We start from the raw sequence: 26,377 nt of genomic DNA on the forward strand, positions 1-26,377 counted from the left end.
AGGGGCCCCGAGGGCTCCCGCCTCTGGCAAAGCCCGGAGCCCCAGCGCGGCCGGCCCTGCGGATAGGGCGCCAAGGGCAGGGGAAGAGCGGGCAGAGCTTTCGGGCCTGGGCCCTTGCCTGCGGGAGCAGGAGCCCGACGTCCGCCCCTCCGGAAAAGAGGCTCGGCGGCGGCCGAGGGGCCCCGAGGGCTCCCGCCTCTGGCAAAGCCCGGAGCCCCAGCGCGGCCGGCCCTGCGGATAGGGCGCCAAGGGCAGGGGAAGAGCGGGCAGAGCTTTCGGGCCTGGGCCCTTGCCTGCGGGAGCAGGAGCCCGACGTCCGCCCCTCCGGAAAAGAGGCTCGGCGGGCGGCCGAGGGGCCCCGAGGGCTCCCGCCTCTGGCAAAGCCCGGAGCCCCAGCGCGGCCGGCCCTGCGGATAGGGCGCCAAGGGCAGGGGAAGAGCGGGCAGAGCTTTCGGGGCCTGGGCCCTTGCCTGCGGGAGCAGGAGCCCGACGTCCGCCCCTCCGGAAAAGAGGCTCGGCGGCGGCCGAGGGGCCCCGAGGGCTCCCGCCTCTGGCAAAGCCCGGAGCCCCAGCGCGGCCGGCCCTGCGGATAGGGCGCCAAGGGCAGGGGAAGAGCGGGCAGAGCTTTCGGGGCTGGGCCCTTGCCTGCGGGAGCAGGAGCCCGACGTCCGCCCCTCCGGAAAAGAGGCTCGGCGGCGGCCCAGGGGCCCCGAGGGCTCCCGCCTCTGGCAAAGCCCGGAGCCCCAGCGCGGCCGGCCCTGCGGATAGGGCGCCAAGGGCAGGGGAAGAGCGGGCAGAGCTTTCGGGGCTGGGCCCTTGCCTGCGGGAGCAGGAGCCCGACGTCCGCCCCTCCGGAAAAGAGGCTCGGCGGCGGCCGAGGGGCCCCGAGGGCTCCCGCCTCTGGCAAAGCCCGGAGCCCCAGCGCGGCCGGCCCTGCGGATAGGGCGCCAAGGGCAGGGGAAGAGCGGGCAGAGCTTTCGGGGCCTGGGCCCTTGCCTGCGGGAGCAGGAGCCCGACGTCCGCCCCTCCGGAAAAGAGGCTCGGCGGCGGCCGAGGGGCCCCGAGGGCTCCCGCCTCTGGCAAAGCCCGGAGCCCCAGCGCGGCCGGCCCTGCGGATAGGGCGCCAAGGGCAGGGGAAGAGCGGGCAGAGCTTTCGGGGCTGGGCCCTTGCCTGCGGGAGCAGGAGCCCGACGTCCGCCCCTCCGGAAAAGAGGCTCGGCGGCGGCCGAGGGGCCCCGAGGGCTCCCGCCTCTGGCAAAGCCCGGAGCCCCAGCGCGGCCGGCCCTGCGGATAGGGCGCCAAGGGCAGGGGAAGAGCGGGCAGAGCTTTCGGGGCTGGGCCCTTGCCTGCGGGAGCAGGAGCCCGACGTCCGCCCCTCCGGAAAAGAGGCTCGGCGGCGGCCGAGGGGCCCCGAGGGCTCCCGCCTCTGGCAAAGCCCGGAGCCCCAGCGCGGCCGGCCCTGCGGATAGGGCGCCAAGGGCAGGGGAAGAGCGGGCAGAGCTTTCGGGTCTGGGCCCTTGCCTGCGGGAGCAGGAGCCCGACGTCCGCCCCTCCGGAAAAGAGGCTCGGCGGCGGCCGAGGGGCCCCGAGGGCTCCCGCCTCTGGCAAAGCCCGGAGCCCCAGCGCGGCCGGCCCTGCGGATAGGGCGCCAAGGGCAGGGGAAGAGCGGGCAGAGCTTTCGGGGCTGGGCCCTTGCCTGCGGGAGCAGGAGCCCGACGTCCGCCCCTCCGGAAAAGAGGCTCGGCGGCGGCCGAGGGGCCCCGAGGGCTCCCGCCTCTGGCAAAGCCCGGAGCCCCAGCGCGGCCGGCCCTGCGGATAGGGCGCCAAGGGCAGGGGAAGAGCGGGCAGAGCTTTCGGGCCTGGGCCCTTGCCTGCGGGAGCAGGAGCCCGACGTCCGCCCCTCCGGAAAAGAGGCTCGGCGGCGGCCGAGGGGCCCCGAGGGCTCCCGCCTCTGGCAAAGCCCGGAGCCCCAGCGCGGCCGGCCCTGCGGATAGGGCGCCAAGGGCAGGGGAAGAGCGGGCAGAGCTTTCGGGCCTGGGCCCTTGCCTGCGGGAGCAGGAGCCCGACGTCCGCCCCTCCGGAAAAGAGGCTCGGCGGCGGCCGAGGGGCCCCGAGGGCTCCCGCCTCTGGCAAAGCCCGGGAGCCCCAGCGCGGCCGGCCCTGCGGATAGGGCGCCAAGGGCAGGGGAAGAGCGGGCAGAGCTTTCGGGGCTGGGCCCTTGCCTGCGGGAGCAGGAGCCCGACGTCCGCCCCTCCGGAAAAGAGGCTCGGCGGCGGCCGAGGGGCCCCGAGGGCTCCCGCCTCTGGCAAAGCCCGGAGCCCCAGCGCGGCCGGCCCTGCGGATAGGGCGCCAAGGGCAGGGGAAGAGCGGGCAGAGCTTTCGGGGCTGGGCCCTTGCCTGCGGGAGCAGGAGCCCGACGTCCGCCCCTCCGGAAAAGAGGCTCGGCGGCGGCCGAGGGGCCCCGAGGGCTCCCGCCTCTGGCAAAGCCCGGAGCCCCAGCGCGGCCGGCCCTGCGGATAGGGCGCCAAGGGCAGGGGAAGAGCGGGCAGAGCTTTCGGGGCCTGGGCCCTTGCCTGCGGGAGCAGGAGCCCGACGTCCGCCCCTCCGGAAAAGAGGCTCGGCGGCGGCCGAGGGGCCCCGAGGGCTCCCGCCTCTGGCAAAGCCCGGAGCCCCAGCGCGGCCGGCCCTGCGGATAGGGCGCCAAGGGCAGGGGAAGAGCGGGCAGAGCTTTCGGGGCTGGGCCCTTGCCTGCGGGAGCAGGAGCCCGACGTCCGCCCCTCCGGAAAAGAGGCTCGGCGGCGGCCGAGGGGCCCCGAGGGCTCCCGCCTCTGGCAAAGCCCGGAGCCCCAGCGCGGCCGGCCCTGCGGATAGGGCGCCAAGGGCAGGGGAAGAGCGGGCAGAGCTTTCGGGGCTGGGCCCTTGCCTGCGGGAGCAGGAGCCCGACGTCCGCCCCTCCGGAAAAGAGGCTCGGCGGCGGCCGAGGGGCCCCGAGGGCTCCCGCCTCTGGCAAAGCCCGGAGCCCCAGCGCGGCCGGCCCTGCGGATAGGGCGCCAAGGGCAGGGGAAGAGCGGGCAGAGCTTTCGGGGCCGGGCCCTTGCCTGCGGGAGCAGGAGCCCGACGTTCGCCCCTCCGGAAAAGAGGCTCGGCGGCGGCCGAGGGGCCCCGAGGGCTCCCGCCTCTGGCAAAGCCCGGAGCCCCAGCGCGGCCGGCCCTGCGGATAGGGCGCCAAGGGCAGGGGAAGAGCGGGCAGAGCTTTCGGGGCCGGGCCCTTGCCTGCGGGAGCAGGAGCCCGACGTCCGCCCCTCCGGAAAAGAGGCTCGGCGGCGGCCGAGGGGCCCCGAGGGCTCCCGCCTCTGGCAAAGCCCGGAGCCCCAGCGCGGCCGGCCCTGCGGATAGGGCGCCAAGGGCAGGGGAAGAGCGGGCAGAGCTTTCGGGGCTGGGCCCTTGCCTGCGGGAGCAGGAGCCCGACGTCCGCCCCTCCGGAAAAGAGGCTCGGCGGCGGCCGAGGGGCCCCGAGGGCTCCCGCCTCTGGCAAAGCCCGGAGCCCCAGCGCGGCCGGCCCTGCGGATAGGGCACCAAGGGCAGGGGAAGAGCGGGCAGAGCTTTCGGGGCCTGGGCCCTTGCCTGCGGGAGCAGGAGCCCGACGTCCGCCCCTCCGGAAAAGAGGCTCGGCGGCGGCCGAGGGGCCCCGAGGGCTCCCGCCTCTGGCAAAGCCCGGAGCCCCAGCGCGGCCGGCCCTGCGGATAGGGCGCCAAGGGCAGGGGAAGAGCGGGCAGAGCTTTCGGGGCCGGGCCCTTGCCTGCGGGAGCAGGAGCCCGACGTTCCGCCCCTCCGGAAAAGAGGCTCGGCGGCGGCCGAGGGGCCCCGAGGGCTCCCGCCTCTGGCAAAGCCCGGAGCCCCAGCGCGGCCGGCCCTGCGGATAGGGCGCCAAGGGCAGGGGAAGAGCGGGCAGAGCTTTCGGGGCTGGGCCCTTGCCTGCGGGAGCAGGAGCCCGACGTCCGCCCCTCCGGAAAAGAGGCTCGGCGGCGGCCGAGGGGCCCCGAGGGCTCCCGCCTCTGGCAAAGCCCGGAGCCCCAGCGCGGCCGGCCCTGCGGATAGGGCGCCAAGGGCAGGGGAAGAGCGGGCAGAGCTTTCGGGGCTGGGCCCTTGCCTGCGGGAGCAGGAGCCCGACGTCCGCCCCTCCGGAAAAGAGGCTCGGCGGCGGCCAGGGGCCCCGAGGGCTCCCGCCTCTGGCAAAGCCCGGAGCCCCAGCGCGGCCGGCCCTGCGGATAGGGCGCCAAGGGCAGGGGAAGAGCGGGCAGAGCTTTCGGGCCTGGGCCCTTGCCTGCGGGAGCAGGAGCCCGACGTCCGCCCCTCCGGAAAAGAGGCTCGGCGGCGGCCCAGGGGCCCCGAGGGCTCCCGCCTCTGGCAAAGCCCGGAGCCCCAGCGCGGCCGGCCCTGCGCATAGGGCGCCAAGGGCAGGGGAAGAGCGGGCAGAGCTTTCGGGGCTGGGCCCTTGCCTGCGGGAGCAGGAGCCCGACGTCCGCCCCTCCGGAAAAGAGGCTCGGCGGCGGCCGAGGGGCCCCGAGGGCTCCCGCCTCTGGCAAAGCCCGGAGCCCCAGCGCGGCCGGCCCTGCGGATAGGGCGCCAAGGGCAGGGGAAGAGCGGGCAGAGCTTTCGGGGCTGGGCCCTTGCCTGCGGGAGCAGGAGCCCGACGTCCGCCCCTCCGGAAAAGAGGCTCGGCGGCGGCCGAGGGGCCCCGAGGGCTCCCGCCTCTGGCAAAGCCCGGAGCCCCAGCGCGGCCGGCCCTGCGGATAGGGCGCCAAGGGCAGGGGAAGAGCGGGCAGAGCTTTTGGGCCTGGGCCCTTGCCTGCGGGAGCAGGAGCCCGACGTCCGCCCCTCCGGAAAAGAGGCTCGGCGGCGGCCGAGGGGCCCCGAGGGCTCCCGCCTCTGGCAAAGCCCGGAGCCCAGCGCGGCCGGCCCTGCGGATAGGGCGCCAAGGGCAGGGGAAGAGCGGGCAGAGCTTTCGGGGCTGGGCCCTTGCCTGCGGGAGCAGGAGCCCGACGTCCGCCCCTCCGGAAAAGAGGCTCGGCGGCGGCCGAGGGGCCCCGAGGGCTCCCGCCTCTGGCAAAGCCCGGAGCCCCAGCGCGGCCGGCCCTGCGGATAGGGCGCCAAGGGCAGGGGAAGAGCGGGCAGAGCTTTCGGGGCTGGGCCCTTGCCTGCGGGAGCAGGAGCCCGACGTCCGCCCCTCCGGAAAAGAGGCTCGGCGGCGGCCGAGGGGCCCCGAGGGCTCCCGCCTCTGGCAAAGCCCGGAGCCCCAGCGCGGCCGGCCCTGCGGATAGGGCGCCAAGGGCAGGGGAAGAGCGGGCAGAGCTTTCGGGCCTGGGCCCTTGCCTGCGGGAGCAGGAGCCCGACGTCCGCCCCTCCGGAAAAGAGGCTCGGCGGCGGCCGAGGGGCCCCGAGGGCTCCCGCCTCTGGCAAAGCCCGGAGCCCCAGCGCGGCCGGCCCTGCGGATAGGGCGCCAAGGGCAGGGGAAGAGCGGGCAGAGCTTTCGGGGCTGGGCCCTTGCCTGCGGGAGCAGGAGCCCGACGTCCGCCCCTCCGGAAAAGAGGCTCGGCGGCGGCCGAGGGGCCCCGAGGGCTCCCGCCTCTGGCAAAGCCCGGAGCCCCAGCGCGGCCGGCCCTGCGCATAGGGCGCCAAGGGCAGGGGAAGAGCGGGCAGAGCTTTCGGGGCTGGGCCCTTGCCTGCGGGAGCAGGAGCCCGACGTCCGCCCCTCCGGAAAAGAGGCTCGGCGGCGGCCGAGGGGCCCCGAGGGCTCCCGCCTCTGGCAAAGCCCGGAGCCCCAGCGCGGCCGGCCCTGCGGATAGGGCGCCAAGGGCAGGGGAAGAGCGGGCAGAGCTTTCGGGGCTGGGCCCTTGCCTGCGGGAGCAGGAGCCCGACGTCCGCCCCTCCGGAAAAGAGGCTCGGCGGCGGCCGAGGGGCTCCGAGGGCTCCCGCCTCTGGCAAAGCCCGGAGCCCCAGCGCGGCCGGCCCTGCGGATAGGGCGCCAAGGGCAGGGGAAGAGCGGGCAGAGCTTTCGGGGCTGGGCCCTTGCCTGCGGGAGCAGGAGCCCGACGTCCGCCCCTCCGGAAAAGAGGCTCGGCGGCGGCCGAGGGGCCCCGAGGGCTCCCGCCTCTGGCAAAGCCCGGAGCCCCAGCGCGGCCGGCCCTGCGGATAGGGCGCCAAGGGCAGGGGAAGAGCGGGCAGAGCTTTCGGGGCTGGGCCCTTGCCTGCGGGAGCAGGAGCCCGACGTCCGCCCCTCCGGAAAAGAGGCTCGGCGGCGGCCGAGGGGCCCCGAGGGCTCCCGCCTCTGGCAAAGCCCGGAGCCCCAGCGCGGCCGGCCCTGCGGATAGGGCGCCAAGGGCAGGGGAAGAGCGGGCAGAGCTTTCGGGGCTGGGCCCTTGCCTGCGGGAGCAGGAGCCCGACGTCCGCCCCTCCGGAAAAGAGGCTCGGCGGCGGCCGAGGGGCCCCGAGGGCTCCCGCCTCTGGCAAAGCCCGGAGCCCCAGCGCGGCCGGCCCTGCGGATAGGGCGCCAAGGGCAGGGGAAGAGCGGGCAGAGCTTTCGGGGCTGGGCCCTTGCCTGCGGGAGCAGGAGCCCGACGTCCGCCCCTCCGGAAAAGAGGCTCGGCGGCGGCCGAGGGGCCCCGAGGGCTCCCGCCTCTGGCAAAGCCCGGAGCCCCAGCGCGGCCGGCCCTGCGGATAGGGCGCCAAGGGCAGGGGAAGAGCGGGCAGAGCTTTCGGGGCTGGGTCCTTGCCTGCGGGAGCAGGAGCCCGACGTCCGCCCCTCCAGAAAAGAGGCTCGGCGGCGGCCGAGGGGCCCCGAGGGCTCCCGCCTCTGGCAAAGCCCGGAGCCCCAGCGCGGCCGGCCCTGCGGATAGGGCGCCAAGGGCAGGGGAAGAGCGGGCAGAGCTTTCGGGGCTGGGCCCTTGCCTGCGGGAGCAGGAGCCCAACGTCCGCCCCTCCGGAAAAGAGGCTCGGCGGCGGCCGAGGGGCCCCGAGGGCTCCCGCCTCTGGCAAAGCCCGGAGCCCCAGCACGGCCGGCCCTGCGGATAGGGCGCCAAGGGCAGGGGAAGAGCGGGCAGAGCTTTCGGGGCTGGGCCCTTGCCTGCGGGAGCAGGAGCCCGACGTCCGCCCCTCCGGAAAAGAGGCTCGGCGGCGGCCGAGGGGCCCCGAGGGCTCCCGCCTCTGGCAAAGCCCGGAGCCCCAGCGCGGCCGGCCCTGCGGATAGGGCGCCAAGGGCAGGGGAAGAGCGGGCAGAGCTTTCGGGCCTGGGCCCTTGCCTGCGGGAGCAGGAGCCCGACGTCCGCCCCTCCGGAAAAGAGGCTCGGCGGCGGCCGAGGGGCCCCGAGGGCTCCCGCCTCTGGCAAAGCCCGGAGCCCCAGCGCGGCCGGCCCTGCGGATAGGGCGCCAAGGGCAGGGGAAGAGCGGGCAGAGCTTTCGGGGCCGGGCCCTTGCCTGCGGGAGCAGGAGCCCGACGTCCGCCCCTCCGGAAAAGAGGCTCGGCGGCGGCCGAGGGGCCCCGAGGGCTCCCGCCTCTGGCAAAGCCCGGAGCCCCAGCGCGGCCGGCCCTGCGGATAGGGCGCCAAGGGCAGGGGAAGAGCGGGCAGAGCTTTCGGGGCTGGGCCCTCGCCTGCGGGAGCAGGAGCCCGACGTCCGCCCCTCCGGAAAAGAGGCTCGGCGGCGGCCGAGGGGCCCCGAGGGCTCCCGCCTCTGGCAAAGCCCGGAGCCCCAGCGCGGCCGGCCCTGCGGATAGGGCGCCAAGGGCAGGGGAAGAGCGGACAGAGCTTTCGGGGCCGGGCCCTTGCCTGCGGGAGCAGGAGCCCGACGTCCGCCCCTCCGGAAAAGAGGCTCGGCGGCGGCCGAGGGGCCCCGAGGGCTCCCGCCTCTGGCAAAGCCCGGAGCCCCAGCACGGCCGGCCCTGCGGATAGGGCGCCAAGGGCAGGGGAAGAGCGGGCAGAGCTTTCGGGGCCGGGCCCTTGCCTGCGGGAGCAGGAGCCCGACGTTCGCCCCTCCGGAAAAGAGGCTCGGCGGCGGCCGAGGGGCCCCGAGGGCTCCCGCCTCTGGCAAAGCCCGGAGCCCCAGCGCGGCCGGCCCTGCGGATAGGGCGCCAAGGGCAGGGGAAGAGCGGACAGAGCTTTCGGGGCTGGGCCCTTGCCTGCGGGAGCAGGAGCCCGACGTCCGCCCCTCCGGAAAAGAGGCTCGGCGGCGGCCGAGGGGCCCCGAGGGCTCCCGCCTCTGGCAAAGCCCGGAGCCCCAGCGCGGCCGGCCCTGCGGATAGGGCGCCAAGGGCAGGGGAAGAGCGGGCAGAGCTTTCGGGGCTGGGCCCTTGCCTGCGGGAGCAGGAGCCCGACGTCCGCCCCTCCGGAAAAGAGGCTCGGCGGCGGCCGAGGGGCTCCGAGGGCTCCCGCCTCTGGCAAAGCCCGGAGCCCCAGCGCGGCCGGCCCTGCGGATAGGGCGCCAAGGGCAGGGGAAGAGCGGGCAGAGCTTTCGGGGCTGGGCCCTTGCCTGCGGGAGCAGGAGCCCGACGTCCGCCCCTCCGGAAAAGAGGCTCGGCGGCGGCCGAGGGGCCCCGAGGGCTCCCGCCTCTGGCAAAGCCCGGAGCCCCAGCGCGGCCGGCCCTGCGGATAGGGCGCCAAGGGCAGGGGAAGAGCGGGCAGAGCTTTCGGGCCTGGGCCCTTGCCTGCGGGAGCAGGAGCCCGACGTCCGCCCCTCCGGAAAAGAGGCTCGGCGGCGGCCGAGGGGCCCCGAGGGCTCCCGCCTCTGGCAAAGCCCGGAGCCCCAGCGCGGCCGGCCCTGCGGATAGGGCGCCAAGGGCAGGGGAAGAGCGGGCAGAGCTTTCGGGGCTGGGCCCTTGCCTGCGGGAGCAGGAGCCCAACGTCCGCCCCTCCGGAAAAGAGGCTCGGCGGCGGCCGAGGGGCCCCGAGGGCTCCCGCCTCTGGCAAAGCCCGGAGCCCCAGCACGGCCGGCCCTGCGGATAGGGCGCCAAGGGCAGGGGAAGAGCGGGCAGAGCTTTCGGGGCTGGGCCCTTGCCTGCGGGAGCAGGAGCCCGACGTCCGCCCCTCCGGAAAAGAGGCTCGGCGGCGGCCGAGGGGCCCCGAGGGCTCCCGCCTCTGGCAAAGCCCGGAGCCCCAGCGCGGCCGGCCCTGCGGATAGGGCGCCAAGGGCAGGGGAAGAGCGGGCAGAGCTTTCGGGGCTGGGCCCTTGCCTGCGGGAGCAGGAGCCCGACGTCCGCCCCTCCGGAAAAGAGGCTCGGCGGCGGCCGAGGGGCCCCGAGGGCTCCCGCCTCTGGCAAAGCCCGGAGCCCCAGCGCGGCCGGCCCTGCGGATAGGGCGCCAAGGGCAGGGGAAGAGCGGGCAGAGCTTTCGGGGCCGGGCCCTTGCCTGCGGGAGCAGGAGCCCGACGTCCGCCCCTCCGGAAAAGAGGCTCGGCGGCGGCCGAGGGGCCCCGAGGGCTCCCGCCTCTGGCAAAGCCCGGAGCCCCAGCGCGGCCGGCCCTGCGGATAGGGCGCCAAGGGCAGGGGAAGAGCGGGCAGAGCTTTCGGGCCTGGGCCCTCGCCTGCGGGAGCAGGAGCCCGACGTCCGCCCCTCCGGAAAAGAGGCTCGGCGGCGGCCGAGGGGCCCCGAGGGCTCCCGCCTCTGGCAAAGCCCGGAGCCCCAGCGCGGCCGGCCCTGCGGATAGGGCGCCAAGGGCAGGGGAAGAGCGGGCAGAGCTTTCGGGGCCGGGCCCTTGCCTGCGGGAGCAGGAGCCCGACGTTCGCCCCTCCGGAAAAGAGGCTCGGCGGCGGCCGAGGGGCCCCGAGGGCTCCCGCCTCTGGCAAAGCCCGGAGCCCCAGCACGGCCGGCCCTGCGGATAGGGCGCCAAGGGCAGGGGAAGAGCGGGCAGAGCTTTCGGGGCCGGGCCCTTGCCTGCGGGAGCAGGAACCCGACGTCCGCCCCTCCGGAAAAGAGGCTCGGCGGCCGCCCAGGAGCCCCGAGGGCTCTCGCCTCTGGCAAAGCCCGGAGCCCCAGCGCGGCCGGCCCTGCGGATAGGGCGCCAAGGGCAGGGGAAGAGCGGGCAGAGCTTTCGGGGCTGGGCCCTTGCCTGCGGGAGCAGGAGCCCGACATCCGCCCCTCCGGAAAAGAGGCTCGGCGGCGGCCGAGGGGCCCCGAGGGCTCCCGCCTCTGGCAAAGCCCGGAGCCCCAGCACGGCCGGCCCTGCGGATAGGGCGCCAAGGGCAGGGGAAGAGCGGGCAGAGCTTTCGGGGCTGGGCCCTTGCCTGCGGGAGCAGGAGCCCGACGTTCGCCCCTCCGGAAAAGAGGCTCGGCGGCGGCCGAGGGGCCCCGAGGGCTCCCGCCTCTGGCAAAGCCCAGAGCCCCAGCGCGGCCGGCCCTGCGGATAGGGCGCCAAGGGCAGGGGAAGAGCGGGCAGAGCTTTCGGGGCCGGGCCCTTGCCTGCGGGAGCAGGAACCCGACGTCCGCCCCTCCGGAAAAGAGGCTCGGCGGCGGCCCAGGGGCCCCGAGGGCTCCCGCCTCTGGCAAAGCCCGGAGCCCCAGCGCGGCCGGCCCTGCGGATAGGGCGCCAAGGGCAGGGGAAGAGCGGGCAGAGCTTTCGGGCCTGGGCCCTTGCCTGCGGGAGCAGGAGCCCGACGTCCGCCCCTCCGGAAAAGAGGCTCGGCGGCGGCCGAGGGGCCGCGAGGGCTCCCACCTCTGGCAAAGCCCGGAGCCCCAGCGCGGCCGGCCCTGCGGATAGGGCGCCAAGGGCAGGGGAAGAGCGGGCAGAGCTTTCGGGGCTGGGCCCTTGCCTGCGGGAGCAGGAGCCCGACGTCCGCCCCTCCGGAAAAGAGGCTCGGCGGCGGCCGAGGGGCCCCGAGGGCTCCCGCCTCTGGCAAAGCCCGGAGCCCCAGCGCGGCCGGCCCTGCGGATAGGGCGCCAAGGGCAGGGGAAGAGCGGGCAGAGCTTTCGGGGCTGGGCCCTTGCCTGCGGGAGCAGGAGCCCGACGTCCGCCCCTCCGGAAAAGAGGCTCGGCGGCGGCCGAGGGGCCCCGAGGGCTCCCGCCTCTGGCAAAGCCCGGAGCCCCAGCGCGGCCGGCCCTGCGGATAGGGCGCCAAGGGCAGGGGAAGAGCGGGCAGAGCTTTCGGGGCTGGGCCCTTGCCTGCGGGAGCAGGAGCCCGACGTCCGCCCCTCCGGAAAAGAGGCTCGGCGGCGGCCCAGGGGCCCCGAGGGCTCCCGCCTCTGGCAAAGCCCGGAGCCCCAGCGCGGCCGGCCCTGCGGATAGGGCGCCAAGGGCAGGGGAAGAGCGGGCAGAGCTTTCGGGGCTGGGCCCTTGCCTGCGGGAGCAGGAGCCCGACGTCCGCCCCTCCGGAAAAGAGGCTCGGCGGCGGCCGAGGGGCCCCGAGGGCTCCCGCCTCTGGCAAAGCCCGGAGCCCCAGCGCGGCCGGCCCTGCGGATAGGGCGCCAAGGGCAGGGGAAGAGCGGGCAGAGCTTTCGGGGCCGGGCCCTTGCCTGCGGGAGCAGGAGCCCGACGTCCGCCCCTCCGGAAAAGAGGCTCGGCGGCGGCCGAGGGGCCCCGAGGGCTCCCGCCTCTGGCAAAGCCCGGAGCCCCAGCGCGGCCGGCCCTGCGGATAGGGCGCCAAGGGCAGGGGAAGAGCGGGCAGAGCTTTCGGGGCTGGGCCCTTGCCTGCGGGAGCAGGAGCCCGACGTCCGCCCCTCCGGAAAAGAGGCTCGGCGGCGGCCGAGGGGCCCCGAGGGCTCCCGCCTCTGGCAAAGCCCGGAGCCCCAGCGCGGCCGGCCCTGCGGATAGGGCGCCAAGGGCAGGGGAAGAGCGGGGCAGAGCTTTCGGGGCTGGGCCCTTGCCTGCGGGAGCAGGAGCCCGACGTCCGCCCCTCCGGAAAAGAGGCTCGGCGGCGGCCGAGGGGCCCCGAGGGCTCCCGCCTCTGGCAAAGCCCGGAGCCCCAGCGCGGCCGGCCCTGCGGATAGGGCGCCAAGGGCAGGGGAAGAGCGGGCAGAGCTTTCGGGGCTGGGCCCTTGCCTGCGGGAGCAGGAGCCCGACGTCCGCCCCTCCGGAAAAGAGGCTCGGCGGCGGCCCAGGGGCCCCGAGGGCTCCCGCCTCTGGCAAAGCCCGGAGCCCCAGCGCGGCCGGCCCTGCGGATAGGGCGCCAAGGGCAGGGGAAGAGCGGGCAGAGCTTTCGGGGCTGGGCCCTTGCCTGCGGGAGCAGGAGCCCGACGTCCACCCCTCCGGAAAAGAGGCTCGGCGGCGGCCGAGGGGCCCCGAGGGCTCCCGCCTCTGGCAAAGCCCGGAGCCCCAGCGCGGCCGGCCCTGCGGATAGGGCGCCAAGGGCAGGGGAAGAGCGGGCAGAGCTTTCGGGGCCGGGCCCTTGCCTGCGGGAGCAGGAACCCGACGTCCGCCCCTCCGGAAAAGAGGCTCGGCGGCGGCCCAGGGGCCCCGAGGGCTCCCGCCTCTGGCAAAGCCCGGAGCCCCAGCACGGCCGGCCCTGCGGATAGGGCGCCAAGGGCAGGGGAAGAGCGGGCAGAGCTTTCGGGGCTGGGCCCTTGCCTGCGGGAGCAGGAGCCCGACGTCCGCCCCTCCGGAAAAGAGGCTCGGCGGCGGCCGAGGGGCCCCGAGGGCTCCCGCCTCTGGCAAAGCCCGGAGCCCCAGCGCGGCCGGCCCTGCGCATAGGGCGCCAAGGGCAGGGGAAGAGCGGGCAGAGCTTTCGGGGCTGGGCCCTTGCCTGCGGGAGCAGGAGCCCGACGTCCGCCCCTCCGGAAAAGAGGCTCGGCGGCGGCCGAGGGGCCCCGAGGGCTCCCGCCTCTGGCAAAGCCCGGAGCCCCAGCGCGGCCGGCCCTGCGGATAGGGCGCCAAGGGCAGGGGAAGAGCGGGCAGAGCTTTCGGGGCTGGGCCCTTGCCTGCGGGAGCAGGAGCCCGACGTCCGCCCCTCCGGAAAAGAGGCTCGGCGGCGGCCGAGGGGCCCCGAGGGCTCCCGCCTCTGGCAAAGCCCGGAGCCCCAGCGCGGCCGGCCCTGCGGATAGGGCGCCAAGGGCAGGGGAAGAGCGGGCAGAGCTTTCGGGGCTGGGCCCTTGCCTGCGGGAGCAGGAGCCGACGTCCGCCCCTCCGGAAAAGAGGCTCGGCGGCGGCCGAGGGGCCCCGAGGGCTCCCGCCTCTGGCAAAGCCCGGAGCCCCAGCGCGGCCGGCCCTGCGGATAGGGCGCCAAGGGCAGGGGAAGAGCGGGCAGAGCTTTCGGGGCTGGACCCTTGCCTGCGGGAGCAGGAGCCCGACGTCCGCCCCTCCGGAAAAGAGGCTCGGCGGCGGCCCAGGGGCCCCGAGGGCTCCCGCCTCTGGCAAAGCCCGGAGCCCCAGCGCGGCCGGCCCTGCGGATAGGGCGCCAAGGGCAGGGGAAGAGCGGGCAGAGCTTTCGGGGCTGGGCCCTTGCCTGCGGGAGCAGGAGCCCGACGTCCGCCCCTCCGGAAAAGAGGCTCGGCGGCGGCCCAGGGGCCCCGAGGGCTCCCGCCTCTGGCAAAGCCCGGAGCCCCAGCGCAGCCGGCCCTGCGGATAGGGCGCCAAGGGCAGGGGAAGAGCGGGCAGAGCTTTCGGGGCTGGGCCCTTGCCTGCGGGAGCAGGAGCCCGACGTCCGCCCCTCCGGAAAAGAGGCTCGGCGGCGGCCGAGGGGCCCCGAGGGCTCCCACCTCTGGCAAAGCCCGGAGCCCCAGCGCGGCCGGCCCTGCGGATAGGGCGCCAAGGGCAGGGGAAGAGCGGGCAGAGCTTTCGGGGCCGGGCCCTTGCCTGCGGGAGCAGGAGCCCGACGTCCGCCCCTCCGGAAAAGAGGCTCGGCGGCGGCCGAGGGGCCCCGAGGGCTCCCGCCTCTGGCAAAGCCCGGAGCCCCAGCGCGGCCGGCCCTGCGGATAGGGCGCCAAGGGCAGGGGAAGAGCGGGCAGAGCTTTCGGGGCTGGGCCCTTGCCTGCGGGAGCAGGAGCCCGACGTCCGCCCCTCCGGAAAAGAGGCTCGGCGGCGGCCGAGGGGCCCCGAGGGCTCCCGCCTCTGGCAAAGCCCGGAGCCCCAGCGCGGCCGGCCCTGCGGATAGGGCGCCAAGGGCAGGGGAAGAGCGGGCAGAGCTTTCGGGGCTGGGCCCTTGCCTGCGGGAGCAGGAGCCCGACGTCCGCCCCTCCGGAAAAGAGGCTCGGCGGCGGCCGAGGGGCCCCGAGGGCTCCCGCCTCTGGCAAAGCCCGGAGCCCCAGCGCGGCCGGCCCTGCGGATAGGGCGCCAAGGGCAGGGGAAGAGCGGGCAGAGCTTTCGGGCCTGGGCCCTTGCCTGCGGGAGCAGGAGCCCGACGTCCGCCCCTCCGGAAAAGAGGCTCGGCGGCGGCCCAGGGGCCCCGAGGGCTCCCGCCTCTGGCAAAGCCCGGAGCCCCAGCGCGGCCGGCCCTGCGGATAGGGCGCCAAGGGCAGGGGAAGAGCGGGCAGAGCTTTCGGGGCTGGGCCCTTGCCTGCGGGAGCAGGAGCCCGACGTCCACCCCTCCGGAAAAGAGGCTCGGCGGCGGCCGAGGGGCCCCGAGGGCTCCCGCCTCTGGCAAAGCCCGGAGCCCCAGCGCGGCCGGCCCTGCGGATAGGGCGCCAAGGGCAGGGGAAGAGCGGGCAGAGCTTTCGGGGCCGGGCCCTTGCCTGCGGGAGCAGGAACCCGACGTCCGCCCCTCCGGAAAAGAGGCTCGGCGGCGGCCCAGGGGCCCCGAGGGCTCCCGCCTCTGGCAAAGCCCGGAGCCCCAGCACGGCCGGCCCTGCGGATAGGGCGCCAAGGGCAGGGGAAGAGCGGGCAGAGCTTTCGGGGCTGGGCCCTTGCCTGCGGGAGCAGGAGCCCGACGTCCGCCCCTCCGGTAAAGAGGCTCGGCGGCGGCCCAGGGGCCCCGAGGGCTCCCGCCTCTGGCAAAGCCCGGAGCCCCAGCGCGGCCGGCCCTGCGCATAGGGCGCCAAGGGCAGGGGAAAGAGCGGGCAGAGCTTTCGGGGCTGGGCCCTTGCCTGCGGGAGCAGGAGCCCGACGTCCGCCCCTCCGGAAAAGAGGCTCGGCGGCGGCCGAGGGGCCCCGAGGGCTCCCGCCTCTGGCAAAGCCCGGAGCCCCAGCGCGGCCGGCCCTGCGGATAGGGCGCCAAGGGCAGGGGAAGAGCGGGCAGAGCTTTCGGGGCTGGGCCCTTGCCTGCGGGAGCAGGAGCCCGACGTCCGCCCCTCCGGAAAAGAGGCTCGGCGGCGGCCGAGGGGCCCGAGGGCTCCCGCCTCTGGCAAAGCCCGGAGCCCCAGCGCGGCCGGCCCTGCGGATAGGGCGCCAAGGGCAGGGGAAGAGCGGGCAGAGCTTTCGGGCCTGGGCCCTTGCCTGCGGGAGCAGGAGCCCGACGTCCGCCCCTCCGGAAAAGAGGCTCGGCGGCGGCCGAGGGGCCGCGAGGGCTCCCACCTCTGGCAAAGCCCGGAGCCCCAGCGCGGCTGGCCCTGCGGATAGGGCGCCAAGGGCAGGGGAAGAGCGGGCAGAGCTTTCGGGGCTGGGCCCTTGCCTGCGGGAGCAGGAGCCCGACGTCCGCCCCTCCGGAAAAGAGGCTCGGCGGCGGCCCAGGGGCCCCGAGGGCTCCCGCCTCTGGCAAAGCCCGGAGCCCCAGCGCGGCCGGCCCTGCGGATAGGGCGCCAAGGGCAGGGGAAGAGCGGGCAGAGCTTTCGGGGCTGGGCCCTTGCCTGCGGGAGCAGGAGCCCGACGTCCGCCCCTCCGGAAAAGAGGCTCGGCGGCGGCCGAGGGGCCCCGAGGGCTCCCGCCTCTGGCAAAGCCCGGAGCCCCAGCGCGGCCGGCCCTGCGGATAGGGCGCCAAGGGCAGGGGAAGAGCGGGCAGAGCTTTCGGGGCTGGGCCCTTGCCTGCGGGAGCAGGAGCCCGACGTCCGCCCCTCCGGAAAAGAGGCTCGGCGGCGGCCGAGGGGCCCCGAGGGCTCCCGCCTCTGGCAAAGCCCGGAGCCCAGCGCGGCCGGCCCTGCGGATAGGGCGCCAAGGGCAGGGGAAGAGCGGGCAGAGCTTTCGGGGCTGGGCCCTTGCCTGCGGGAGCAGGAGCCCGACGTCCGCCCCTCCGGAAAAGAGGCTCGGCGGCGGCCGAGGGGCCCCGAGGGCTCCCGCCTCTGGCAAAGCCCGGAGCCCCAGCGCGGCCGGCCCTGCGCATAGGGCGCCAAGGGCAGGGGAAGAGCGGGCAGAGCTTTCGGGGCTGGGCCCTTGCCTGCGGGAGCAGGAGCCCGACGTCCGCCCCTCCGGAAAAGAGGCTCGGCGGCGGCCGAGGGGCCCCGAGGGCTCCCGCCTCTGGCAAAGCCCGGAGCCCCAGCGCGGCCGGCCCTGCGGATAGGGCGCCAAGGGCAGGGGAAGAGCGGGCAGAGCTTTCGGGCCTAGGCCCTTGCCTGCGGGAGCAGGAGCCCGACGTCCGCCCCTCCGGAAAAGAGGCTCGGCGGCGGCCGAGGGGCCCCGAGGGCTCCCGCCTCTGGCAAAGCCCGGAGCCCCAGCGCGGCCGGCCCTGCGGATAGGGCGCCAAGGGCAGGGGAAGAGCGGGCAGAGCTTTCGGGGCCGGGCCCTTGCCTGCGGGAGCAGGAGCCCGACGTCCGCCCCTCCGGAAAAGAGGCTCGGCGGCGGCCGAGGGGCCCCGAGGGCTCCCGCCTCTGGCAAAGCCCGGAGCCCCAGCGCGGCCGGCCCTGCGGATAGGGCGCCAAGGGCAGGGGAAGAGCGGGCAGAGCTTTCGGGGCTGGGCCCTCGCCTGCGGGAGCAGGAGCCCGACGTCCGCCCCTCCGGAAAAGAGGCTCGGCGGCGGCCGAGGGGCCCCGAGGGCTCCCGCCTCTGGCAAAGCCCGGAGCCCCAGCGCGGCCGGCCCTGCGGATAGGGCGCCAAGGGCAGGGGAAGAGCGGACAGAGCTTTCGGGGCCGGGCCCTTGCCTGCGGGAGCAGGAGCCCGACGTCCGCCCCTCCGGAAAAGAGGCTCGGCGGCGGCCGAGGGGCCCCGAGGGCTCCCGCCTCTGGCAAAGCCCGGAGCCCCAGCACGGCCGGCCCTGCGGATAGGGCGCCAAGGGCAGGGGAAGAGCGGGCAGAGCTTTCGGGGCCGGGCCCTTGCCTGCGGGAGCAGGAGCCCGACGTTCGCCCCTCCGGAAAAGAGGCTCGGCGGCGGCCGAGGGGCCCCGAGGGCTCCCGCCTCTGGCAAAGCCCGGAGCCCCAGCGCGGCCGGCCCTGCGGATAGGGCGCCAAGGGCAGGGGAAGAGCGGACAGAGCTTTCGGGGCTGGGCCCTTGCCTGCGGGAGCAGGAGCCCGACGTCCGCCCCTCCGGAAAAGAGGCTCGGCGGCGGCCGAGGGGCCCCGAGGGCTCCCGCCTCTGGCAAAGCCCGGAGCCCCAGCGCGGCCGGCCCTGCGGATAGGGCGCCAAGGGCAGGGGAAGAGCGGGCAGAGCTTTCGGGGCTGGGCCCTTGCCTGCGGGAGCAGGAGCCCGACGTCCGCCCCTCCGGAAAAGAGGCTCGGCGGCGGCCGAGGGGCCCCGAGGGCTCCCGCCTCTGGCAAAGCCCGGAGCCCCAGCGCGGCCGGCCCTGCGGATAGGGCGCCAAGGGCAGGGGAAGAGCGGGCAGAGCTTTCGGGGCTGGGCCCTTGCCTGCGGGAGCAGGAGCCCGACGTCCGCCCCTCCGGAAAAGAGGCTCGGCGGCGGCCGAGGGGCTCCGAGGGCTCCCGCCTCTGGCAAAGCCCGGAGCCCCAGCGCGGCCGGCCCTGCGGATAGGGCGCCAAGGGCAGGGGAAGAGCGGGCAGAGCTTTCGGGGCTGGGCCCTTGCCTGCGGGAGCAGGAGCCCGACGTCCGCCCCTCCGGAAAAGAGGCTCGGCGGCAGCCGAGGGGCCCCGAGGGCTCCCGCCTCTGGCAAAGCCCGGAGCCCCAGCGCGGCCGGCCCTGCGCATAGGGCGCCAAGGGCAGGGGAAGAGCGGGCAGAGCTTTCGGGCCTGGGCCCTTGCCTGCGGGAGCAGGAGCCCGACGTCCGCCCCTCCGGAAAAGAGGCTCGGCGGCGGCCGAGGGGCCCCGAGGGCTCCCGCCTCTGGCAAAGCCCGGAGCCCCAGCGCGGCCGGCCCTGCGGATAGGGCGCCAAGGGCAGGGGAAGAGCGGGCAGAGCTTTCGGGGCTGGGCCCTTGCCTGCGGGAGCAGGAGCCCGACGTCCGCCCCTCCGGAAAAGAGGCTCGGCGGCGGCCGAGGGGCCCCGAGGGCTCCCGCCTCTGGCAAAGCCCGGAGCCCCAGCGCGGCCGGCCCTGCGGATAGGGCGCCAAGGGCAGGGGAAGAGCGGGCAGAGCTTTCGGGGCTGGGCCCTTGCCTGCGGGAGCAGGAGCCCAACGTCCGCCCCTCCGGAAAAGAGGCTCGGCGGCGGCCGAGGGGCCCCGAGGGCTCCCGCCTCTGGCAAAGCCCGGAGCCCCAGCACGGCCGGCCCTGCGGATAGGGCGCCAAGGGCAGGGGAAGAGCGGGCAGAGCTTTCGGGGCTGGGCCCTTGCCTGCGGGAGCAGGAGCCCGACGTCCGCCCCTCCGGAAAAGAGGCTCGGCGGCGGCCGAGGGGCCCCGAGGGCTCCCGCCTCTGGCAAAGCCCGGAGCCCCAGCGCGGCCGGCCCTGCGGATAGGGCGCCAAGGGCAGGGGAAGAGCGGGCAGAGCTTTCGGGGCTGGGCCCTTGCCTGCGGGAGCAGGAGCCCGACGTCCGCCCCTCCGGAAAAGAGGCTCGGCGGCGGCCGAGGGGCCCCGAGGGCTCCCGCCTCTGGCAAAGCCCGGAGCCCCAGCGCGGCCGGCCCTGCGGATAGGGCGCCAAGGGCAGGGGAAGAGCGGGCAGAGCTTTCGGGGCCGGGCCCTTGCCTGCGGGAGCAGGAGCCCGACGTCCGCCCCTCCGGAAAAGAGGCTCGGCGGCGGCCGAGGGGCCCCGAGGGCTCCCGCCTCTGGCAAAGCCCGGAGCCCCAGCGCGGCCGGCCCTGCGGATAGGGCGCCAAGGGCAGGGGAAGAGCGGGCAGAGCTTTCGGGCCTGGGCCCTTGCCTGCGGGAGCAGGAGCCCGACGTCCGCCCCTCCGGAAAAGAGGCTCGGCGGCGGCCGAGGGGCCCCGAGGGCTCCCGCCTCTGGCAAAGCCCGGAGCCCCAGCGCGGCCGGCCCTGCGGATAGGGCGCCAAGGGCAGGGGAAGAGCGGGCAGAGCTTTCGGGGCTGGGCCCTTGCCTGCGGGAGCAGGATCCCGACGTTCGCCCCTCCGGAAAAGAGGCTCGGCGGCGGCCGAGGGGCCCCGAGGGCTCCCGCCTCTGGCAAAGCCCGGAGCCCCAGCACGGCCGGCCCTGCGGATAGGGCGCCAAGGGCAGGGGAAGAGCGGGCAGAGCTTTCGGGGCCGGGCCCTTGCCTGCGGGAGCAGGAACCCGACGTCCGCCCCTCCGGAAAAGAGGCTCGGCGGCCGCCCAGGAGCCCCGAGGGCTCTCGCCTCTGGCAAAGCCCGGAGCCCCAGCGCGGCCGGCCCTGCGGATAGGGCGCCAAGGGCAGGGGAAGAGCGGGCAGAGCTTTCGGGGCTGGGCCCTTGCCTGCGGGAGCAGGAGCCCGACATCCGCCCCTCCGGAAAAGAGGCTCGGCGGCGGCCGAGGGGCCCCGAGGGCTCCCGCCTCTGGCAAAGCCCGGAGCCCCAGCACGGCCGGCCCTGCGGATAGGGCGCCAAGGGCAGGGGAAGAGCGGGCAGAGCTTTCGGGGCTGGGCCCTTGCCTGCGGGAGCAGGAGCCCGACGTTCGCCCCTCCGGAAAAGAGGCTCGGCGGCGGCCGAGGGGCCCCGAGGGCTCCCGCCTCTGGCAAAGCCCAGAGCCCCAGCGCGGCCGGCCCTGCGGATAGGGCGCCAAGGGCAGGGGAAGAGCGGGCAGAGCTTTCGGGGCCGGGCCCTTGCCTGCGGGAGCAGGAGCCCGACGTCCGCCCCTCCGGAAAAGAGGCTCGGCGGCGGCCCAGGGGCCCCGAGGGCTCCCGCCTCTGGCAAAGCCCGGAGCCCCAGCACGGCCGGCCCTGCGCATAGGGCGCCAAGGGCAGGGGAAGAGCGGGCAGAGCTTTCGGGGCTGGGCCCTTGCCTGCGGGAGCAGGAGCCCGACGTCCGCCCCTCCGGAAAAGAGGCTCGGCGGCGGCCGAGGGGCCCTGAGGGCTCCCGCCTCTGGCAAAGCCCGGAGCCCCAGCGCGGCCGGCCCTGCGGATAGGGCGCCAAGGGCAGGGGAAGAGCGGGCAGAGCTTTCGGGCCTGGGCCCTTGCCTGCGGGAGCAGGAGCCCGACGTCCGCCCCTCCGGAAAAGAGGCTCGGCGGCGGCCGAGGGGCCGCGAGGGCTCCCACCTCTGGCAAAGCCCGGAGCCCCAGCGCGGCCGGCCCTGCGGATAGGGCGCCAAGGGCAGGGGAAGAGCGGGCAGAGCTTTCGGGGCTGGGCCCTTGCCTGCGGGAGCAGGAGCCCGACGTCCGCCCCTCCGGAAAAGAGGCTCGGCGGCGGCCGAGGGGCCCCGAGGGCTCCCGCCTCTGGCAAAGCCCGGAGCCCCAGCGCGGCCGGCCCTGCGGATAGGGCGCCAAGGGCAGGGGAAGAGCGGGCAGAGCTTTCGGGGCTGGGCCCTTGCCTGCGGGAGCAGGAGCCCGACGTCCGCCCCTCCGGAAAAGAGGCTCGGCAGCGGCCGAGGGGCCCCGAGGGCTCCCGCCTCTGGCAAAGCCCGGAGCCCCAGCGCGGCCGGCCCTGCGGATAGGGCGCCAAGGGCAGGGGAAGAGCGGGCAGAGCTTTCGGGGCTGGGCCCTTGCCTGCGGGAGCAGGAGCCCGACGTCCGCCCCTCCGGAAAAGAGGCTCGGCGGCGGCCCAGGGGCCCCGAGGGCTCCCGCCTCTGGCAAAGCCCGGAGCCCCAGCGCGGCCGGCCCTGCGGATAGGGCGCCAAGGGCAGGGGAAGAGCGGGCAGAGCTTTCGGGGCTGGGCCCTTGCCTGCGGGAGCAGGAGCCCGACGTCCGCCCCTCCGGAAAAGAGGCTCGGCGGCGGCCCAGGGGCCCCGAGGGCTCCCGCCTCTGGCAAAGCCCGGAGCCCCAGCGCGGCCGGCCCTGCGGATAGGGCGCCAAGGGCAGGGGAAGAGCGGGCAGAGCTTTCGGGGCTGGGCCCTTGCCTGCGGGAGCAGGAGCCCGACGTCCGCCCCTCCGGAAAAGAGGCTCGGCGGCGGCCCAGGGGCCCCGAGGGCTCCCGCCTCTGGCAAAGCCCGGAGCCCCAGCGCGGCCGGCCCTGCGGATAGGGCGCCAAGGGCAGGGGAAGAGCGGGCAGAGCTTTCGGGGCTGGGCCCTTGCCTGCGGGAGCAGGAGCCCGACGTCCGCCCCTCCGGAAAAGAGGCTCGGCGGCGGCCGAGGGGCCCCGAGGGCTCCCGCCTCTGGCAAAGCCCGGAGCCCCAGCGCGGCCGGCCCTGCGGATAGGGCGCCAAGGGCAGGGGAAGAGCGGGCAGAGCTTTCGGGGCTGGGCCCTTGCCTGCGGGAGCAGGAGCCCGACGTCCGCCCCTCCGGAAAAGAGGCTCGGCGGCGGCCGAGGGGCCCCGAGGGCTCCCGCCTCTGGCAAAGCCCGGAGCCCCAGCGCGGCCGGCCCTGCGGATAGGGCGCCAAGGGCAGGGGAAGAGCGGGCAGAGCTTTCGGGCCTGGGCCCTTGCCTGCGGGAGCAGGAGCCCGACGTCCGCCCCTCCGGAAAAGAGGCTCGGCGGCGGCCGAGGGGCCCCGAGGGCTCCCGCCTCTGGCAAAGCCCGGAGCCCCAGCGCGGCCGGCCCTGCGGATAGGGCGCCAAGGGCAGGGGAAGAGCGGGCAGAGCTTTCGGGGCCGGGCCCTTGCCTGCGGGAGCAGGAACCCGACGTCCGCCCCTCCGGAAAAGAGGCTCGGCGGCGGCCCAGGGGCCCCGAGGGCTCCCGCCTCTGGCAAAGCCCGGAGCCCCAGCACGGCCGGCCCTGCGGATAGGGCGCCAAGGGCAGGGGAAGAGCGGGCAGAGCTTTCGGGGCTGGGCCCTTGCCTGCGGGAGCAGGAGCCCGACGTCCGCCCCTCCGGAAAAGAGGCTCGGCGGCGGCCCAGGGGCCCCGAGGGCTCCCGCCTCTGGCAAAGCCCGGAGCCCCAGCGCGGCCGGCCCTGCGCATAGGGCGCCAAGGGCAGGGGAAGAGCGGGCAGAGCTTTCGGGGCTGGGCCCTTGCCTGCGGGAGCAGGAGCCCGACGTCCGCCCCTCCGGAAAAGAGGCTCGGCGGCGGCCGAGGGGCCCCGAGGGCTCCCGCCTCTGGCAAAGCCCGGAGCCCCAGCGCGGCCGGCCCTGCGGATAGGGCGCCAAGGGCAGGGGAAGAGCGGGCAGAGCTTTCGGGGCTGGGCCCTTGCCTGCGGGAGCAGGAGCCCGACGTCCGCCCCTCCGGAAAAGAGGCTCGGCGGCGGCCGAGGGGCCCCGAGGGCTCCCGCCTCTGGCAAAGCCCGGAGCCCCAGCGCGGCCGGCCCTGCGGATAGGGCGCCAAGGGCAGGGGAAGAGCGGGCAGAGCTTTCGGGCCTGGGCCCTTGCCTGCGGGAGCAGGAGCCCGACGTCCGCCCCTCCGGAAAAGAGGCTCGGCGGCGGCCGAGGGGCCGCGAGGGCTCCCACCTCTGGCAAAGCCCGGAGCCCCAGCGCGGCTGGCCCTGCGGATAGGGCGCCAAGGGCAGGGGAAGAGCGGGCAGAGCTTTCGGGGCTGGGCCCTTGCCTGCGGGAGCAGGAGCCCGACGTCCGCCCCTCCGGAAAAGAGGCTCGGCGGCGGCCCAGGGGCCCCGAGGGCTCCCGCCTCTGGCAAAGCCCGGAGCCCCAGCGCGGCCGGCCCTGCGGATAGGGCGCCAAGGGCAGGGGAAGAGCGGGCAGAGCTTTCGGGGCTGGGCCCTTGCCTGCGGGAGCAGGAGCCCGACGTCCGCCCCTCCGGAAAAGAGGCTCGGCGGCGGCCGAGGGGCCCCGAGGGCTCCCGCCTCTGGCAAAGCCCGGAGCCCCAGCGCGGCCGGCCCTGCGGATAGGGCGCCAAGGGCAGGGGAAGAGCGGGCAGAGCTTTCGGGGCTGGGCCCTTGCCTGCGGGAGCAGGAGCCCGACGTCCGCCCCTCCGGAAAAGAGGCTCGGCGGCGGCCGAGGGGCCCCGAGGGCTCCCGCCTCTGGCAAAGCCCGGAGCCCCAGCGCGGCCGGCCCTGCGGATAGGGCGCCAAGGGCAGGGGAAGAGCGGGCAGAGCTTTCGGGGCTGGGCCCTTGCCTGCGGGAGCAGGAGCCCGACGTCCGCCCCTCCGGAAAAGAGGCTCGGCGGCGGCCGAGGGGCCCCGAGGGCTCCCGCCTCTGGCAAAGCCCGGAGCCCCAGCGCGGCCGGCCCTGCGCATAGGGCGCCAAGGGCAGGGGAAGAGCGGGCAGAGCTTTCGGGGCTGGGCCCTTGCCTGCGGGAGCAGGAGCCCGACGTCCGCCCCTCCGGAAAAGAGGCTCGGCGGCGGCCGAGGGGCCCCGAGGGCTCCCGCCTCTGGCAAAGCCCGGAGCCCCAGCGCGGCCGGCCCTGCGGATAGGGCGCCAAGGGCAGGGGAAGAGCGGGCAGAGCTTTCGGGCCTAGGCCCTTGCCTGCGGGAGCAGGAGCCCGACGTCCGCCCCTCCGGAAAAGAGGCTCGGCGGCGGCCGAGGGGCCCCGAGGGCTCCCGCCTCTGGCAAAGCCCGGAGCCCCAGCGCGGCCGGCCCTGCGGATAGGGCGCCAAGGGCAGGGGAAGAGCGGGCAGAGCTTTCGGGGCCGGGCCCTTGCCTGCGGGAGCAGGAGCCCGACGTCCGCCCCTCCGGAAAAGAGGCTCGGCGGCGGCCGAGGGGCCCCGAGGGCTCCCGCCTCTGGCAAAGCCCGGAGCCCCAGCGCGGCCGGCCCTGCGGATAGGGCGCCAAGGGCAGGGGAAGAGCGGGCAGAGCTTTCGGGGCTGGGCCCTCGCCTGCGGGAGCAGGAGCCCGACGTCCGCCCCTCCGGAAAAGAGGCTCGGCGGCGGCCGAGGGGCCCCGAGGGCTCCCGCCTCTGGCAAAGCCCGGAGCCCCAGCGCGGCCGGCCCTGCGGATAGGGCGCCAAGGGCAGGGGAAGAGCGGACAGAGCTTTCGGGGCCGGGCCCTTGCCTGCGGGAGCAGGAGCCCGACGTCCGCCCCTCCGGAAAAGAGGCTCGGCGGCGGCCGAGGGGCCCCGAGGGCTCCCGCCTCTGGCAAAGCCCGGAGCCCCAGCACGGCCGGCCCTGCGGATAGGGCGCCAAGGGCAGGGGAAGAGCGGGCAGAGCTTTCGGGGCCGGGCCCTTGCCTGCGGGAGCAGGAGCCCGACGTTCGCCCCTCCGGAAAAGAGGCTCGGCGGCGGCCGAGGGGCCCCGAGGGCTCCCGCCTCTGGCAAAGCCCGGAGCCCCAGCGCGGCCGGCCCTGCGGATAGGGCGCCAAGGGCAGGGGAAGAGCGGGCAGAGCTTTCGGGCCTGGGCCCTTGCCTGCGGGAGCAGGAGCCCGACGTCCGCCCCTCCGGAAAAGAGGCTCGGCGGCGGCCGAGGGGCCCCGAGGGCTCCCGCCTCTGGCAAAGCCCGGAGCCCCAGCGCGGCCGGCCCTGCGGATAGGGCGCCAAGGGCAGGGGAAGAGCGGGCAGAGCTTTCGGGGCTGGGCCCTTGCCTGCGGGAGCAGGAGCCCGACGTCCGCCCCTCCGGAAAAGAGGCTCGGCGGCGGCCGAGGGGCCCCGAGGGCTCCCGCCTCTGGCAAAGCCCGGAGCCCCAGCGCGGCCGGCCCTGCGGATAGGGCGCCAAGGGCAGGGGAAGAGCGGGCAGAGCTTTCGGGGCTGGGCCCTTGCCTGCGGGAGCAGGAGCCCAACGTCCGCCCCTCCGGAAAAGAGGCTCGGCGGCGGCCGAGGGGCCCCGAGGGCTCCCGCCTCTGGCAAAGCCCGGAGCCCCAGCACGGCCGGCCCTGCGGATAGGGCGCCAAGGGCAGGGGAAGAGCGGGCAGAGCTTTCGGGGCTGGGCCCTTGCCTGCGGGAGCAGGAGCCCGACGTCCGCCCCTCCGGAAAAGAGGCTCGGCGGCGGCCGAGGGGCCCCGAGGGCTCCCGCCTCTGGCAAAGCCCGGAGCCCCAGCGCGGCCGGCCCTGCGGATAGGGCGCCAAGGGCAGGGGAAGAGCGGGCAGAGCTTTCGGGGCTGGGCCCTTGCCTGCGGGAGCAGGAGCCCGACGTCCGCCCCTCCGGAAAAGAGGCTCGGCGGCGGCCGAGGGGCCCCGAGGGCTCCCGCCTCTGGCAAAGCCCGGAGCCCCAGCGCGGCCGGCCCTGCGGATAGGGCGCCAAGGGCAGGGGAAGAGCGGGCAGAGCTTTCGGGGCCGGGCCCTTGCCTGCGGGAGCAGGAGCCCGACGTCCGCCCCTCCGGAAAAGAGGCTCGGCGGCGGCCGAGGGGCCCCGAGGGCTCCCGCCTCTGGCAAAGCCCGGAGCCCCAGCGCGGCCGGCCCTGCGGATAGGGCGCCAAGGGCAGGGGAAGAGCGGGCAGAGCTTTCGGGCCTGGGCCCTTGCCTGCGGGAGCAGGAGCCCGACGTCCGCCCCTCCGGAAAAGAGGCTCGGCGGCGGCCGAGGGGCCCCGAGGGCTCCCGCCTCTGGCAAAGCCCGGAGCCCCAGCGCGGCCGGCCCTGCGGATAGGGCGCCAAGGGCAGGGGAAGAGCGGGCAGAGCTTTCGGGGCTGGGCCCTTGCCTGCGGGAGCAGGATCCCGACGTTCGCCCCTCCGGAAAAGAGGCTCGGCGGCGGCCGAGGGGCCCCGAGGGCTCCCGCCTCTGGCAAAGCCCGGAGCCCCAGCACGGCCGGCCCTGCGGATAGGGCGCCAAGGGCAGGGGAAGAGCGGGCAGAGCTTTCGGGGCCGGGCCCTTGCCTGCGGGAGCAGGAACCCGACGTCCGCCCCTCCGGAAAAGAGGCTCGGCGGCCGCCCAGGAGCCCCGAGGGCTCTCGCCTCTGGCAAAGCCCGGAGCCCCAGCGCGGCCGGCCCTGCGGATAGGGCGCCAAGGGCAGGGGAAGAGCGGGCAGAGCTTTCGGGGCTGGGCCCTTGCCTGCGGGAGCAGGAGCCCGACGTCCGCCCCTCCGGAAAAGAGGCTCGGCGGCGGCCGAGGGGCCCCGAGGGCTCCCGCCTCTGGCAAAGCCCGGAGCCCCAGCGCGGCCGGCCCTGCGGATAGGGCGCCAAGGGCAGGGGAAGAGCGGGCAGAGCTTTCGGGCCTGGGCCCTTGCCTGCGGGAGCAGGAGCCCGACGTCCGCCCCTCCGGAAAAGAGGCTCGGCGGCGGCCGAGGGGCCGCGAGGGCTCCCACCTCTGGCAAAGCCCGGAGCCCCAGCGCGGCCGGCCCTGCGGATAGGGCGCCAAGGGCAGGGGAAGAGCGGGCAGAGCTTTCGGGGCTGGGCCCTTGCCTGCG

The sequence above is a fragment of the Buteo buteo genome, unplaced genomic scaffold (genome assembly GCF_964188355.1).
Source record: "Buteo buteo unplaced genomic scaffold, bButBut1.hap1.1 HAP1_SCAFFOLD_331, whole genome shotgun sequence".
NCBI classification, from domain to species: Eukaryota; Metazoa; Chordata; class Aves; order Accipitriformes; family Accipitridae; genus Buteo; species Buteo buteo.